Source organism: Anopheles aquasalis, chromosome 2 (genome assembly GCF_943734665.1).
Source record: "Anopheles aquasalis chromosome 2, idAnoAquaMG_Q_19, whole genome shotgun sequence".
Lineage (NCBI taxonomy): Eukaryota > Metazoa > Arthropoda > Insecta > Diptera > Culicidae > Anopheles > Anopheles aquasalis.
Genome location: NC_064877.1, coordinates 74,213,147 through 74,225,959, shown reverse-complemented (window position 1 = coordinate 74,225,959; position 12,813 = coordinate 74,213,147). Strand labels below are relative to the sequence as shown.

The 12,813-nt window shown below is 50.2% G+C and overlaps 1 protein-coding gene across 2 annotated transcripts in view; it reads left to right on the top strand.

Moving 5' to 3' along the window:
• Positions 1 to 4,839: 4,839 nt before the first annotated feature.
• Positions 4,840 to 12,813, top strand: part of LOC126569158 (uncharacterized) — a 39,990-nt gene continuing 32,016 nt past the window's right edge. The window contains exons 1-2 of one of the 2 annotated variants that reach the window (XM_050226075.1): positions 4,840 to 5,012; positions 5,708 to 6,167. The gene's annotated coding sequence lies outside the window, so the exon portion shown is untranslated. Of the gene's footprint in view, positions 6,168 to 12,813 lie in introns of both variants that reach the window. The other variant, XM_050226074.1, reaches the window with a different exon arrangement.

Genomic DNA, 12,813 nt, shown 5'->3' with positions numbered 1-12,813 from the left:
CAACGCGTGCTCTTCGCGCTCTTAAATGGATATCCCGGGTTTGTATTGTTCAGTTCCAGGTTTCAGGTTTTAAAAACAAAAAAATTTCGATCTCCAGCTTTTTGGAGAATTCGCTGAATTCTTTTGCACCGAGGCCAGGTATTCCGGGGTTCTGCGAGATTTAAAGCGTTTTATTTTAATGTGAACAAAGCGCATGTACTACTCGCCGGAATCCGCCAATCCTTGTATGTTCCCTCTCTCTTTCTGCCTTCCGTGTTTTCCTCGCTTGCGGCGATTTAACAGCCACCGATAACTCGCGTAATGTTAATGATTTCTTAACGGCCATTCCGTTTTGCCCGTCTAGCACTATAGTGCCCCATTACTGATGAGAATTAATGACGACAAAATCAATTTCGCAAGTACATTTTGCTTCGCCCACGAGCACACGAAGGCGACGATGCCGACAAGGTGCCCGTGGACGTTTGAACGGTAATACGGTGAGAGTGGATATACGGAACACCGAGAAAGAAAACGTGGATGAAATGAAATGAAAAACACAAACTCATAAAAGATAGTTATTGCCACCCCTTGTCCTCCTCTGGGAACGAAGAGAGAGAGAGAGCGAAGGGAACAATTAACTCGACAAACGATAATGTGCGCGGCGTCTAGAATGGTTAATTATTTTAAACTGAGTGCTCATTTAGGTGCAAGGAGAGGAACAAAATCAATAACACGTGAGCAAGCACGTCTAGTACACAAAACAGACGGAAAAAACAAGTGCACAAACATAAAAAGTCTCCAACCAACTAGGCGCCGGAAAGTATGCAGCACCAGCAAACCATCTTCCGGGCAATAAAACTCAGCAGCCACTGGCAGCTCGGCGACGGCGACAGTAAATCCATTGTCCTGGGAACGACATCCTCGGCATAAAAAGCCACGGATTGTTTAATTTGCTCGTGAAAAATGACACACTCATCCATAATTCCCGAGATCCACCGCAACCCCCCCGGGGGCCGGCCTCGGATCATTTCCGTCGGATACGCCAATGTTACGCGAAACATATTTGCCCCCGGCCGTATAACAAAGCATCAGTTTAATTAATAATTTATAAACCACCAATTAATCATACTTATCCTCTCGTTCTCTCTCTCTCTCGCTCTCCATCACAACAAACGACATCATCTAGCTCACGTTTGGACCCCGGCCCCACCGGAGAGCGGAACCCAAAAAATCAATTTCCATACCCAGCAGCAGCAGCAGCAGCAGCCAAGCACGCCTTCGGTACAGTACGCTCGCTGGCTCGCTTCATGCTGTGGCTGCGTGTCGCAAGACAAGAATACGTGATGGCCACAGAGGCTGGAGGATGCTGGGTCCATCTTGGACCCCCGGGCTCGAACTTTCCATTATTCAACGTTAGCTTCTGGGCCTTCGGACGAGTGAGTATTATTTACCGCGAACGTAGGCCGCGTCCTAATGCCCCATACCAGCATGCCAGGTGCTGCTGCTGGCCGCCCCCCCCCCCCCTCGGAAAACTATGACCATCTGGCGAGCGAGAGCTGCGTGCTCCGTTTAACAGCCGGAACCATAAAATCGAAAGCGAGGGTACGGATTAAACGGAGCCGGACGGACGGACGATGGTGCACGGTGCGCCTGTGGCCACATTAAGGCTCATGTCCCCCTTCCACGCTTCTGTGCCTTCCGTAGCGGATGGATGCATCCGGACGAGATAAACATAAGCTCGTTTTTTACGCCTCCCCCCACTCCCACCGAAAGTTCAGGGCGGCGTGTGTTTATCTTAAAGCTCGTAAACTCGCACCAAAGGCTCAGGTGACCGACTGGCGTGGCGGTGGCGTACGCCATGGCGACCTCCCTTTAATCCCTTAAGAATGTTAAGGTACTGGATGGCCCGGTGGGCGCTAGCCGTGTACTGCAGTACGTTTCGATGTGCGCAAAAGGTGAAAAGCCTGCGGCAAAGTGATGCCAGGTCGAGGTCGATCTGGTAAGCAGCAGTAGCAGCAGCCGGCAGTTTGGCAAAAACCACCGCCATAAGTAGCTCCAGGGGACGATCTCTGCAGAGAGCGAAGGAGACGTCAGAAAGACGCCGGGCCTTTGAAACTGCCGCGGCTTATCCAGTGATTTTCTAACGCACGCAGCAGCAAAACAACAGCGCCGTGTCCGTGTCATGCTGTGAGAAACATGTTTGGCAAAATATCGAAGGCGTCACCGAGTCGAGTGGTGGCGAGTGATTAGAAAAACAAATTCCCACCCTTTCTGGTCCTCACCCCTTCAGCAACTTCCTCTTTTTGGGGCAACAAATGGAACGAGATCAATGAGAATTCAATTCATTCGACGGACTGAGCAGTGAGTTGCTGCAAAAACAGCCGGAAAAAAAGTCGGAGGGAAAAATCTGCTCAGAATGAATGAAAACGAATTACGAACGAGGGTTCTCTCGCTCTCCTTTTCGAGCTTCTTCCGCTCCTCCTCACGGCATCCATTAAGAAAGCTCTATCGACACACAGCCCTGGGTGCTCTCACATTCGAGAATACTTTCCTTTTATCGGCACACAAAAAAAAAGAACACACTCGGCCCCGTGGCCGGGTATAAAGCAAAGCAATTTAAAGTTCCTTCAGGGCACCGCATGTGCTTCGTTCTCGTTCGATTTCCACACCCACGGCACCAGAATTCGTTCCATTTTTCTCTTCGGCTACCGGTAGCCGCACGGAGGCATCACCTCCATCGTCTAGTCTCAGCTCGTGAAAGTAAAGTTCCCGGGCGCGAGCAGTTCACTAACAAAGTTTGAAGGTCCGGGTGTACCACGGATCCACTTACTACTTGCTGCGGTGCGATGATGACGAAGGGAAAGAAATTCGGTAACCGGGCGCGCAACGATAAAGTGCTAAACAGGTGGACGAGAAGCACGCTAGGGTGGGAAGAGTCGACACAGCAGTGACGTTATAGCCCGGTCTCCGGGAATTATTATACTCAATTGAACGCGCCACGGCTGGAGCTTTTTGGCCGGTGTGGCGTGGCGTGGCATATAAAAAAAAAACAGAAAACAAAGCCAGAGGGGGAAGCAACATGCGCTCACATTATGTAAGGCAGCGCGCCAGCATGCAAGCCCTGGTGCTTGATTATGCAAGAGACAAGAACCGAAAAGGGCATGATGGAGGCGCCTTCGTCTTTTGGTTAAAAGAAAAATCTCTCCCCACAGAAGGTACGCGGACGATCGCTGCTGCTTACGTCAGCAAGTGTCCTAGGGAGCAGAAGGAGTGTGTAGTGGACCGGGGGTCCACTTGTGTCGAGAGTGTGCCCTCCAGTGGTCTTTCTTGTTGCGCCGTTCGTTGTTGTTGTTGTTCCACTACGAGGGTCGGTGAACTGTGAAGCGATCAAAGTAGGCGCATTCTCGAAACGAGGAATTATCGATCAGCACCATGCACCGGACTTTGCTTAGTAAGCAGGGAGAAAGAGTAGAAAAGAAAAGAAAAACAAACAATTACAAGGTAAGCACAAGCTCAACCAGCTGACAAAAGAGATAAAAAACTCCACGCACGGAATTGCGAAGTTGCGAGCAAGTTGTCATCATCAACCAATCCAATTAGCAATTACCTAGATTCAGCGAATGAAGTGTTGCAAATCAGCAACACCACCCACCTAGCAGTAGCAACACCAAGAGTTTCAAAAGTAAATGTAATTAACGAACCATGTCACGAAAGCATACTTCATATCCAGCGTCGGTAGCACGGTTGGCAACTACAGCACATGTGCGCACGTGTTACCGTGTGACGGTGACCTAGCAGCACCGTTACATTGCTTGTCGGGCGTGCGAGAGGCGCGAAAACCACCGTATTCATTCATAACTTGCTTTCCGCTTATTGTCGCTACTTCCTAATCCGCTGGCCCATTTTCCAGCCATTAGAAAGAGAGAGAGAGACGTTGGCCTTTCCCAAAGACTGTTACCCAGAGCGCCTGGAGCTCAAGCAGACTCCGTAGACTTCATTTTTCCCCGGTCCCGACAACATCGACGACATTCATCCACGCGCATTCGTGCGTTCCTTGTTCACGTTCTCTGCCACTCTACCTCGGAGGAGATTAATTCTATTTTCATTCAATTATCATGCTCATTGTTGGGATGAGAAAAGGGCCATCGCTTTCCTCGGAACTCGTTTGGAGTTTTTGTGACATTACGAACGGCGGAAAAAATGGCAAAAAGTTTCCTCATCAAGGTATCATTGGTTGCCACGATGGTTGCTGTTCTCATCCGGCACCGGAAAGCCCTAGGAAGAGAATCTTCTAACCACAAACTTCTGCTTCCTGGCACACCGACCTGGTTGGTTGGTTTATCTTTTATGTTATTGATAGGACTGGAGTGCGTATGAAAATGTGTAAAATACCACAAACAGATGAACTCCTCTACGAAACTCCTCCTCGTCGAGTTCATCGAGGTCGAGCACGTCCGCAGAAACGGGGAAATTCGGAAAATGACCGAACCGAGATGGGTAAACCACGGGCATCCTCGGGCAGAGAGATGAGAACGTTGTTCACCCCCTTGGTCGGAATTGGCTCTCTCGAAAGACGACGACGCGCCGACCACGACGTCCAAGAGAACGTGACACGCGATTGTATGCTACCTCCTTCTCCTCCTGGCATCTGCTGGATGGAAGGCATGTTCAGGATCGGCTTAGCGAGCGGCAGAGTACATCATTAATGCGTCGTCGTGCGATGGACCCAATCATCCTCTCTCTCTCTCTCTCGTTGGCCATTTGCTCTCGTGCATTCTCTCACTCTCTGGTTTCGGCCATCGTGTGTGTGCCAGGAAAATCCGTTTTCCATCCAATTTTCGCAGTCGAACGGAACATCTATTTCGGAGTGCACGTGCGTCGTTTTTGGCTGAGTCACGCGGAAGTGAGTGAGAGTGTGCCCCGAGAATCCACTTCTGCTTCTTCACCCCGGTGCGTGCGGGCGTGCGTGTCCCGAGTCAAGCAAAATACGGCTTCGATTTAATTGCTAGCAACCTGATAGCTCCGACTCGACGGTGAAGAATGCTGCTACGCACCACACACTAAGCAGTGCCACCAACAACAACAACAACAGTTTTGTGTGTTGCACGGAAGCTCCAGCAGCAGCAGCAGTAGACGGAAACTAGGGCAAACCAGGCCACGAACCCGAGCGAACGACTCGACACGCGGCACGGCCGTACGTCCGAGGAGTGTGTAGGAGAGACGGATAGAACCCCAATAGTGTGCCAGAGTGTGCCAGAGAGCGCAAAGGACGGGAATGAACGACCGCGGGCGAGTGTGCGTTTTGACTAATTGAGCCGGATATTGTTGCACACACAAAGCAGGGAAGAGGATTAAATCCACGGCCGGAGAACCATCCAGTCCAGGAGATTACAGCACAAACCACTCCCGGATAATGTGTTCGATTGGATTCGATCGCAATCGCAGTCCAAAAACGAATCACACTCGCGTCTCTTAACAAAGCAACCATTGAACGTACCAGCGAACCAGCAACAGCATCTCCGGGCGACAGCCAGAGTCAGCATTTCGCTGAGCGAGCAACGTCATCAAGCGCTTCTACCCCCCCAGTAGGCTACTAGCCCCGAGAGTGGGAGCGAGAGAGAGAGAGCGAGAGAGACCGAGAACGGTTCCTGTTCGCTCGCAGGAACGCGCTGCTTTTAAGTAACCAAGCGAATCCCAGTAACGCGTGGGTTTTCACTTCACTTGGCAGCTGCAGCTTCTGTGGCAAACGCTGTGTACCGTTACGTGTGAGTGTACTTGTGTGTGCGCGCGCGCGCGTCTCGCTGTTTGTGTGTCTGTGTATTGTTTTCTTTCGCAATTCGGTGCGGGGTTTGCTTCTCGCTTCCCTCGATACTCGTGACGCCACGGTGATACTCGTGTGCGCGTGGGTGGCTGGTGGTTTCACGTCATCATTCCCCGGCGGTTGGGGGGGCGGTTGTTTCATTCGGTTTCGGGCTCTCCTACGTCACTACTTTCGCGAGCTGTGTGCGGGTGTACCGTTGCGGGTGTGCGAGCATAACAAAGGAGGAATATCCCTTTTTCGTTGAATCGAAATCGACCAAGCTAAACGACAACAACAGCATCAGGAAGAGGGGAAGCCAAAGGAGAAGGGAAGACCTACGGGAAGGAGACAAGCTTAATCGTCCAAAACGGGAGAAAATGATGCCAAGGTAAAATTGGAAAACCTTCCAAAGGAATTGAATTTTCTTCTGTTCACCCAAGGGGCCAGCCAGCATTTAGTGGCACACAATGCCGTCATTCGTTTCGTAAAGGAGTTCGTGTAGTACTTTTGTCTCTCTCTTTCTCTCTCTGCCTGTCTCTCTCTCTCTCTCTATCTCGGCTCTCATCACATTTTCCTCACTCTCACGCACATCATATCGCTGGCCATTATCTCTTTACTACCTTCCGGGATGTGACTGCGGTACCGGTTGCTGTTGCAAAAATGGAAAATTACCCTTCCCATCTCACACCTCTTCCCAGGCCCTCTCTGGTGCGTATGGGCCATCTCTTCATTACGCTACAAGTGTACGCGGTTTTATGGAGGAGGCAAAGAGCAAAGAGGCTACGATGGTTGCGTGGGGGATGCATGATCTGGGGACGGGAGGACAAATGGATCCTTTTGTGCGTAGTTGCGTAGCGGACACAAGAAGCAGCTGCTGGTTGGCACGTTTCTGGAAGGCACGCGAGCCTTCCACCGCTACTAATCTTGATGGTACGCGAAGGCACACAAGGTACGCACGTATTTACATCTTAACTGGTATCTGTTCGAACAGGGAAAACTGTTGCTGCCACTGTCCAATTATGAGGGGGACGGGACGGTGTTACAGGTTGTGGTTGAGGTTTGGGCACATCCGAGGGCCATTAGATAGGACGATATATTTCAATTCTACCTCTTGGATTCCTTGGCGAACGCTAGTGAGTACATTGGAGCCGAGAATTGAGCTTTTCAGGGTGTGACGTTGTTTTCCTGTCCAAAAATTGACAGCCATTCGTCCGAAAAGAAACCTTCAAATGATTCCAGAACACTCGAATATTCCATGAACTGCCAACTGGCTCCCTCGCCTTCTACGATGATTCTACTGCTTATTTATTGATGCTTTCCTCGGAAGCATCTGCTTCCCCATAACTTCACAGCTTAGCCCATAACTTCTAGCGGTCCTCCAGCAACATTTCTCCACTGCCTCTGAGTTCCTGCCTCGCTTCCTCCTGCTCGCCACTTACTAGTCCTTTGCCAATCTACTGTCTTACGCAATCCTCATCCCGTGTGGATACCTCATTTATCACGCGCACAAACTTCCGTCCGGCTAATCGAAGTCACGCAACCACCACCACCACCACCACCACCACCACTCTCTCTTTCTCTTTCCTCTCTCATTCTCTTGGGACAAAATGGTGGCCATCACAATTAAATATCCGTGCGTCCGTGAACACGCGCGCGATTCCTCTGTCGATTGCGCCGCCCCCCACGAAACAATTGCTGCTAGCCAGCGGAAGAAAATGGTGGAACGAAAGGAAAACAAACAAGCGAGCAAGCGAGGTCGCTGGTGGAAAACTTCCATCTCCAAGGCACACCGTTCGCGCGATGTACATTCGACCACACCCAGCACCGGCTAAAATTGCGCTTCCAGGGACCCCTTTTCAAAGTCAACCGCATGGAAAACGCAGGCTCGAAAACAGTAATCCGCAACCCGGACAGCTCTTCGGACAACCACAGCTACACCCAGCCCCGGTCGAAGCACTGGCAGCCACTGGCAACAGCGTGCGATTGCTGGAGATCATTCTCGCATCGCCAACCGCCTTACGTCACGGGGAAGGAGAATAGCTTATCCCTTCCGCACGATTACACGCTCAACAGACGCCATCCCAAATCGTGCAAATGTTCCCGGGCAGGGCGATGGCGAGGGCGAGGGCGAAATGAAACTTTATATGCGTCCGTTGTTGCAATCCGTCAGCAAACTATGGGATTTCCTTCGCTTGCGCTTCAACTGAGGCGGACAAGGAATGGACCTAGCAGGCGGTGCCGAGGGCCCCGAGTGCGGGAAATTAATTTTATTCCAAACCATTTCCATGCCATTTCCACGCCAAACGAGTTGTGAAACGGCGGCTCCGTGCGGCTGTATGTTCGCCCTGATTCGCACAAACGTACCGCGGCCAACGTCCGCGACCCTTTTTGGCATGGTGCCGTATTGAATTAGAAATTAAATGTCACTTGCGTTTTCAGTCGTTGTGGCGCTGTTCCCTGCGAAGAACGTCGCCTACCACGATTCGTGTGTTTGACACATCCGCTCCGAATGTCACTCTTTCATTTGGTTTATGAATCCAAGGAGCAGCCAACAAGGAAGGAAAATCGAAGTGAGTTCATAAGAAACTCGCGCTTGCTCTCGATCATCACATAGACCAGTAGACACAACTAGCATGACGAGAGAGATATAAGAGAATCTAGCAAAGTGCAGCAGCGAAAGCAAACACAATCGACAGTCGCCGGTTTGTGATGGCTACAAGCAGATACAAACCGGTGCCCAGTGGAGGGCGCGGGGCTTTGCATTGATTTTTAATTTGCATCTCATTCGAACAGCGACACCGCCACCACTACCAGCAACTGCAGAAGCAGCAGCAATTGTCTGGATTTTATGTTTTCTTCCCTTGCGTTGGTGCTGTTCTTCTCCATTTGCCACTTCGCCAACAACAGCGTGGTGACAGTTTTGGAATTCATTTTTCCCGATTGTGTTTCGTGTGTTTCGCCGTCGTCGCCGCCGCCGCTGATCGTTCCGCCGGTTCGCTGGAAAACAATTATGGAATGTGATGTTGACACATTTATTTCAATCGTAGGCAAGCTGGCGTTGGCGACTGAATCGGGAAGGAAGGATAATGTGATAATTTCATTTCCGAGCTCCACATGGTTTGGGGGACAAAATGGAGCAAGAGTTTTTCTTTCTAGAAAAAAAACCAATCCAACCAGAAACGAAACATCAACTTCGATTGCGTCGAAGTTTTGCAATTTTCATCGGCTTTTTGTCTCGGCAGCAATTGAAAGTAAAGTGCAGTTATGTTTTGTTTAAATATTAACAGTAGAACGAAGTATTCCAGCAGTTTGGTGCAGGTGCCATGCATAGGATTACGCACCATCTAAAACAAGGGTCTCAGACTCGCGGCCCAGTCCACGGTGTATCGGTATGCTAAGTTTGGTCATTAATTTTATGTGCTATATAATTTTCTTCTATTCTTCGGAGTTCGAAAAATTGATAAAAGGTTTTTTTCAAACATTCCAATATGTAGCACATAATTGAGTTTGAGATCTCTGGATTATTGCTATCTAAATTGCAATTAAAAACACCTGAAAGTACCGGTTACCTGGCGCCTCCATCATCGCATTTTGGCAATGTAGCTACATTATTTCTTTTTTCCCGTCGCGGTGACCAGTTTCGGAATTGTATTTACATCAAAAAAGCATTAATAAAGCATTTAATAAAGCCAAACACCTCCAAATTATGTTATGATATGGCCCACGAACTGGTTGATTAATCTGCATCTGGACTTAAATCTGCATTCTAATATGAGCTTAAGAATCCTGAACTTATTCACTGAAAAAAAAAATGTAAAGCATCTTATTAAACAGCAAAATCCGCAAAGTGCAACAAACGAACTGGAAAAGTCAAAGTGGCTCAAGCTTTTCTGCTTCAACAAACTAGCAAAGACCCAACCGAGAATCAAAAATTGCTCACCCAGGGAAAAAAGAAGGAAGAGAAAAGGAACATCTTTTTTTTACCTCCAGCAAACGCTCTGCTGGTGATGAGCTCAACTCTCTTCTTCCATCTCTCTATCTCTCTCTCGCCAACTCGCTTTTCCACCATCACATTTCAATCATCTACACTAAGCCCGGATTCTGCTTCACCACAAATCAGCGGCACTGGTGGCCCAGTGGAATTGTAAATCAGCAGCTCACCACCCCCGGCCGGGGGGTGGGGGGCAGGTTGACCGGAAAGCGGAGAACTTGTTCGAATGGAAACATCGAAGCACCGCAAATCGTCCAAAAACCCATCCAACACAGCCAAAGCAACATAAAACTCATCAAATAACTCGCGCGCTCGACCGAAGCCTGGTGGACCGGGGCCTGAAGCGGACAGCGGCACCCGGATGCCTCCTCCACTAATTGCTCCGAACGCGAATCATTCGTACAGCTGGACCACTGTTGGCGCCCGTTTCCGCTTCCACGGTGCCGGGCCGTGCGGTCAGTTGGGTTAATTATTTTCAATGTTTGGATAATCCTTTTCGATTATCTCGCTTGCTCGCCCGCGTTCGCTCTCTCTCGCTCTCTCATTTACGCTCCATTGGGTCATAGGTCATCCTTATGCTTTATGATTATCGCCTACAGCTGGGACGGCCCCGGGTCAGGACCTATGCTATCTGGAATTACTTTTGCGGACATTATTTCAAATGGAATACTAACCGCGGTAACGGCATTTCGATGATGTGATAATGAACGGTCGGTCATCTATAAGTTAGAAAAGATAATGAAATATTATGCGCCAAAAGACGTTAGCTTCCAGGCAGACAGAGAGAGAAATGGTACATTAAGCGTGTGTATGTTTTGGCAAATCCAGATGCCCTGAGAGAGCCACGTGGCACCGCAGAAGTCAGATCGACCACCGGCATTATGGTGAGGCAAGGTGCAACTGAATTATTAAGCGATTCCATTCATGGTAATGATTGATTGACCGGCCCAGGTCTCGGTGTGTCTCGCTGTGTGCGTCAATACCATGCGTCCGAACCAACTGGCCATGCATTTTGAATGAAATTGCCATCCATTCGCCCATGGCCGGATGGCTCCTTGTCCGAACCGAAGCCGCTTCACTTCGGTCTATAATTTATGCTGCCACCACGTGGAGGTTTCCACAGACGTTGCAAAACGATGGTGTGCCTTTGTAGTGGTAGTGTTGGTGATGGCGGCATCATGAAAGATATTATGGAAGGCAATCGCAAAACGGAGACGCTAAGGACTAAGACGAGACGATCGAACGAACGAACGAACGAACGAACGTGCGTTTTATGGCGCAATCGGTGAACCGGCCGTCAGTGCCGGCGCCAGTCGCGCGGGATAAAAATAAAACTGGGCTGCCCATGGACCTCCCACTCCTTTCCTCACTGCCCTGCCCTTCTGTATCCATTCAAGTCGATAATGATAAGCGGAAGACGAAGAGCGACCGAGCCTCCGAGGACGAAGGAATCACAAATCGATGAGTTGTGTCGTTATGTCCAGCGAATGAACGTGCAGTAAAGTTAAGTAAAAGTGGATCCAACACACCCTCGCACGCTTGACTACAACATGATAACGTGACATGGACGAGGTCCAAATCTCGGACCCAAGCAGCTTGCGCCGAACCGATCGGATCGTAAAAAACCGGAGCACCTTTATTCGAAGAAACGATTCGATGTATATTCAACGGTCATCGGCCAACTGTTTTTGTGGGGGTGGGCGGTGGAGTGCTGGTTAGGTACTGGCGCACCATTCGAGCAATCGAAAGAAATCGGAAAGATTTCCTCACCCTTCGCCCGCCGGGGCTCGAATATAAATATAGATTGGAGCGCGGTGAAGACGCGGTGGGCGAACGGAGTCCAACAAAGCATAAAGCTTATGAGCGCCCGCCTCCATCATCGTCGTCGTCGCCGTGCTTTGGTGGGTGGGTTCTGCCCCCCCCCCCTCCCCTTCCTTTCCTTAGTGATGTGACGGAAATTATAGCCAACCGGAGACGTCGTTCTTTCGTCGTTGTTACCGACGGGGGGGGGGGGGGGGGGAGTGACTGGGTTGCGCCCCTAAATTTGTAGCCAACAAGGGGTCCGCCGTCATCGTGACGCCTGCTGGAAGGACGACGAAGGCCTTGGCGCGCGCGTTCGCGTACGCCATCATCCCACGTGCTTATTGACTTGCCCCCCCCCCCCCCAACCCAAAAACCTCTCTTCCTCTTCCATCCTTCTAGCGTTTGCCATTCCACGCTCGCTCGCTTTCCATCCACCAGCGGTAGCAGGCCATGACTGTTGCGGCGTGTTGTGGAGCGCCTATCAAAATGGCGTTTCTATTAGCTGTCAGATAGGAAAAGCAGGCCGTGGCCGCCACCCCGGTGGTGGCTAAAATATGGCACAGCTTTGTTATTTTTCATTGCCACTGTTTGCAATCGTGTTAGCGTTGTCCTCTCGTGTGCTCGTGGCCGCCCCTTTCCGGGCGTGACACAACGGATACGCACCCGCTACTATTCTCCAACCCCACTCTTCCGGGTGGAAAAGAGTGTGGGATGTTTGTTTGCGTTGCTGTTGGTGGTGCTGCTGCTGCTGCTGCCGGTGTGTTTTCCATTCTTCGTTCTGTTTTCGTTGGGAAAAGCTTGAACGAAAATGAAAATCCTCCACCCCCGGAATTAAACCTCTGCGAACGCGTGTGTGCATTGACCCAATTGATGTGTTCGATCAGCATCCATCCTTTCAGTTCTTTGTTTGTGCCAACGTCACATCCTCTTTGCTGTCTCTGTGTATGCACACTACTACCACTACACACTACTGTTTGTTTGTGTGCGTTTGAATACCTTTTTTCTACTCCCTCACCGAGGACGAGGGTGGTAGGAGGACGCACTGTTCAGTTCACTGACCACGGGCGATACCGGACGATGGAGCAGTCGAGCATAAATCTCTCTAAATTACCATCCATCCTCCTTCCCCTCCCCTCCTGAACCAGTTAAACGGACGGTATGAGGTCACACAAATTGCATTTCGATCTGCGCGATCCATTTCGTGCTTATGCAGTGCTGTGCCCGTCTGTTCGTCTGTTTC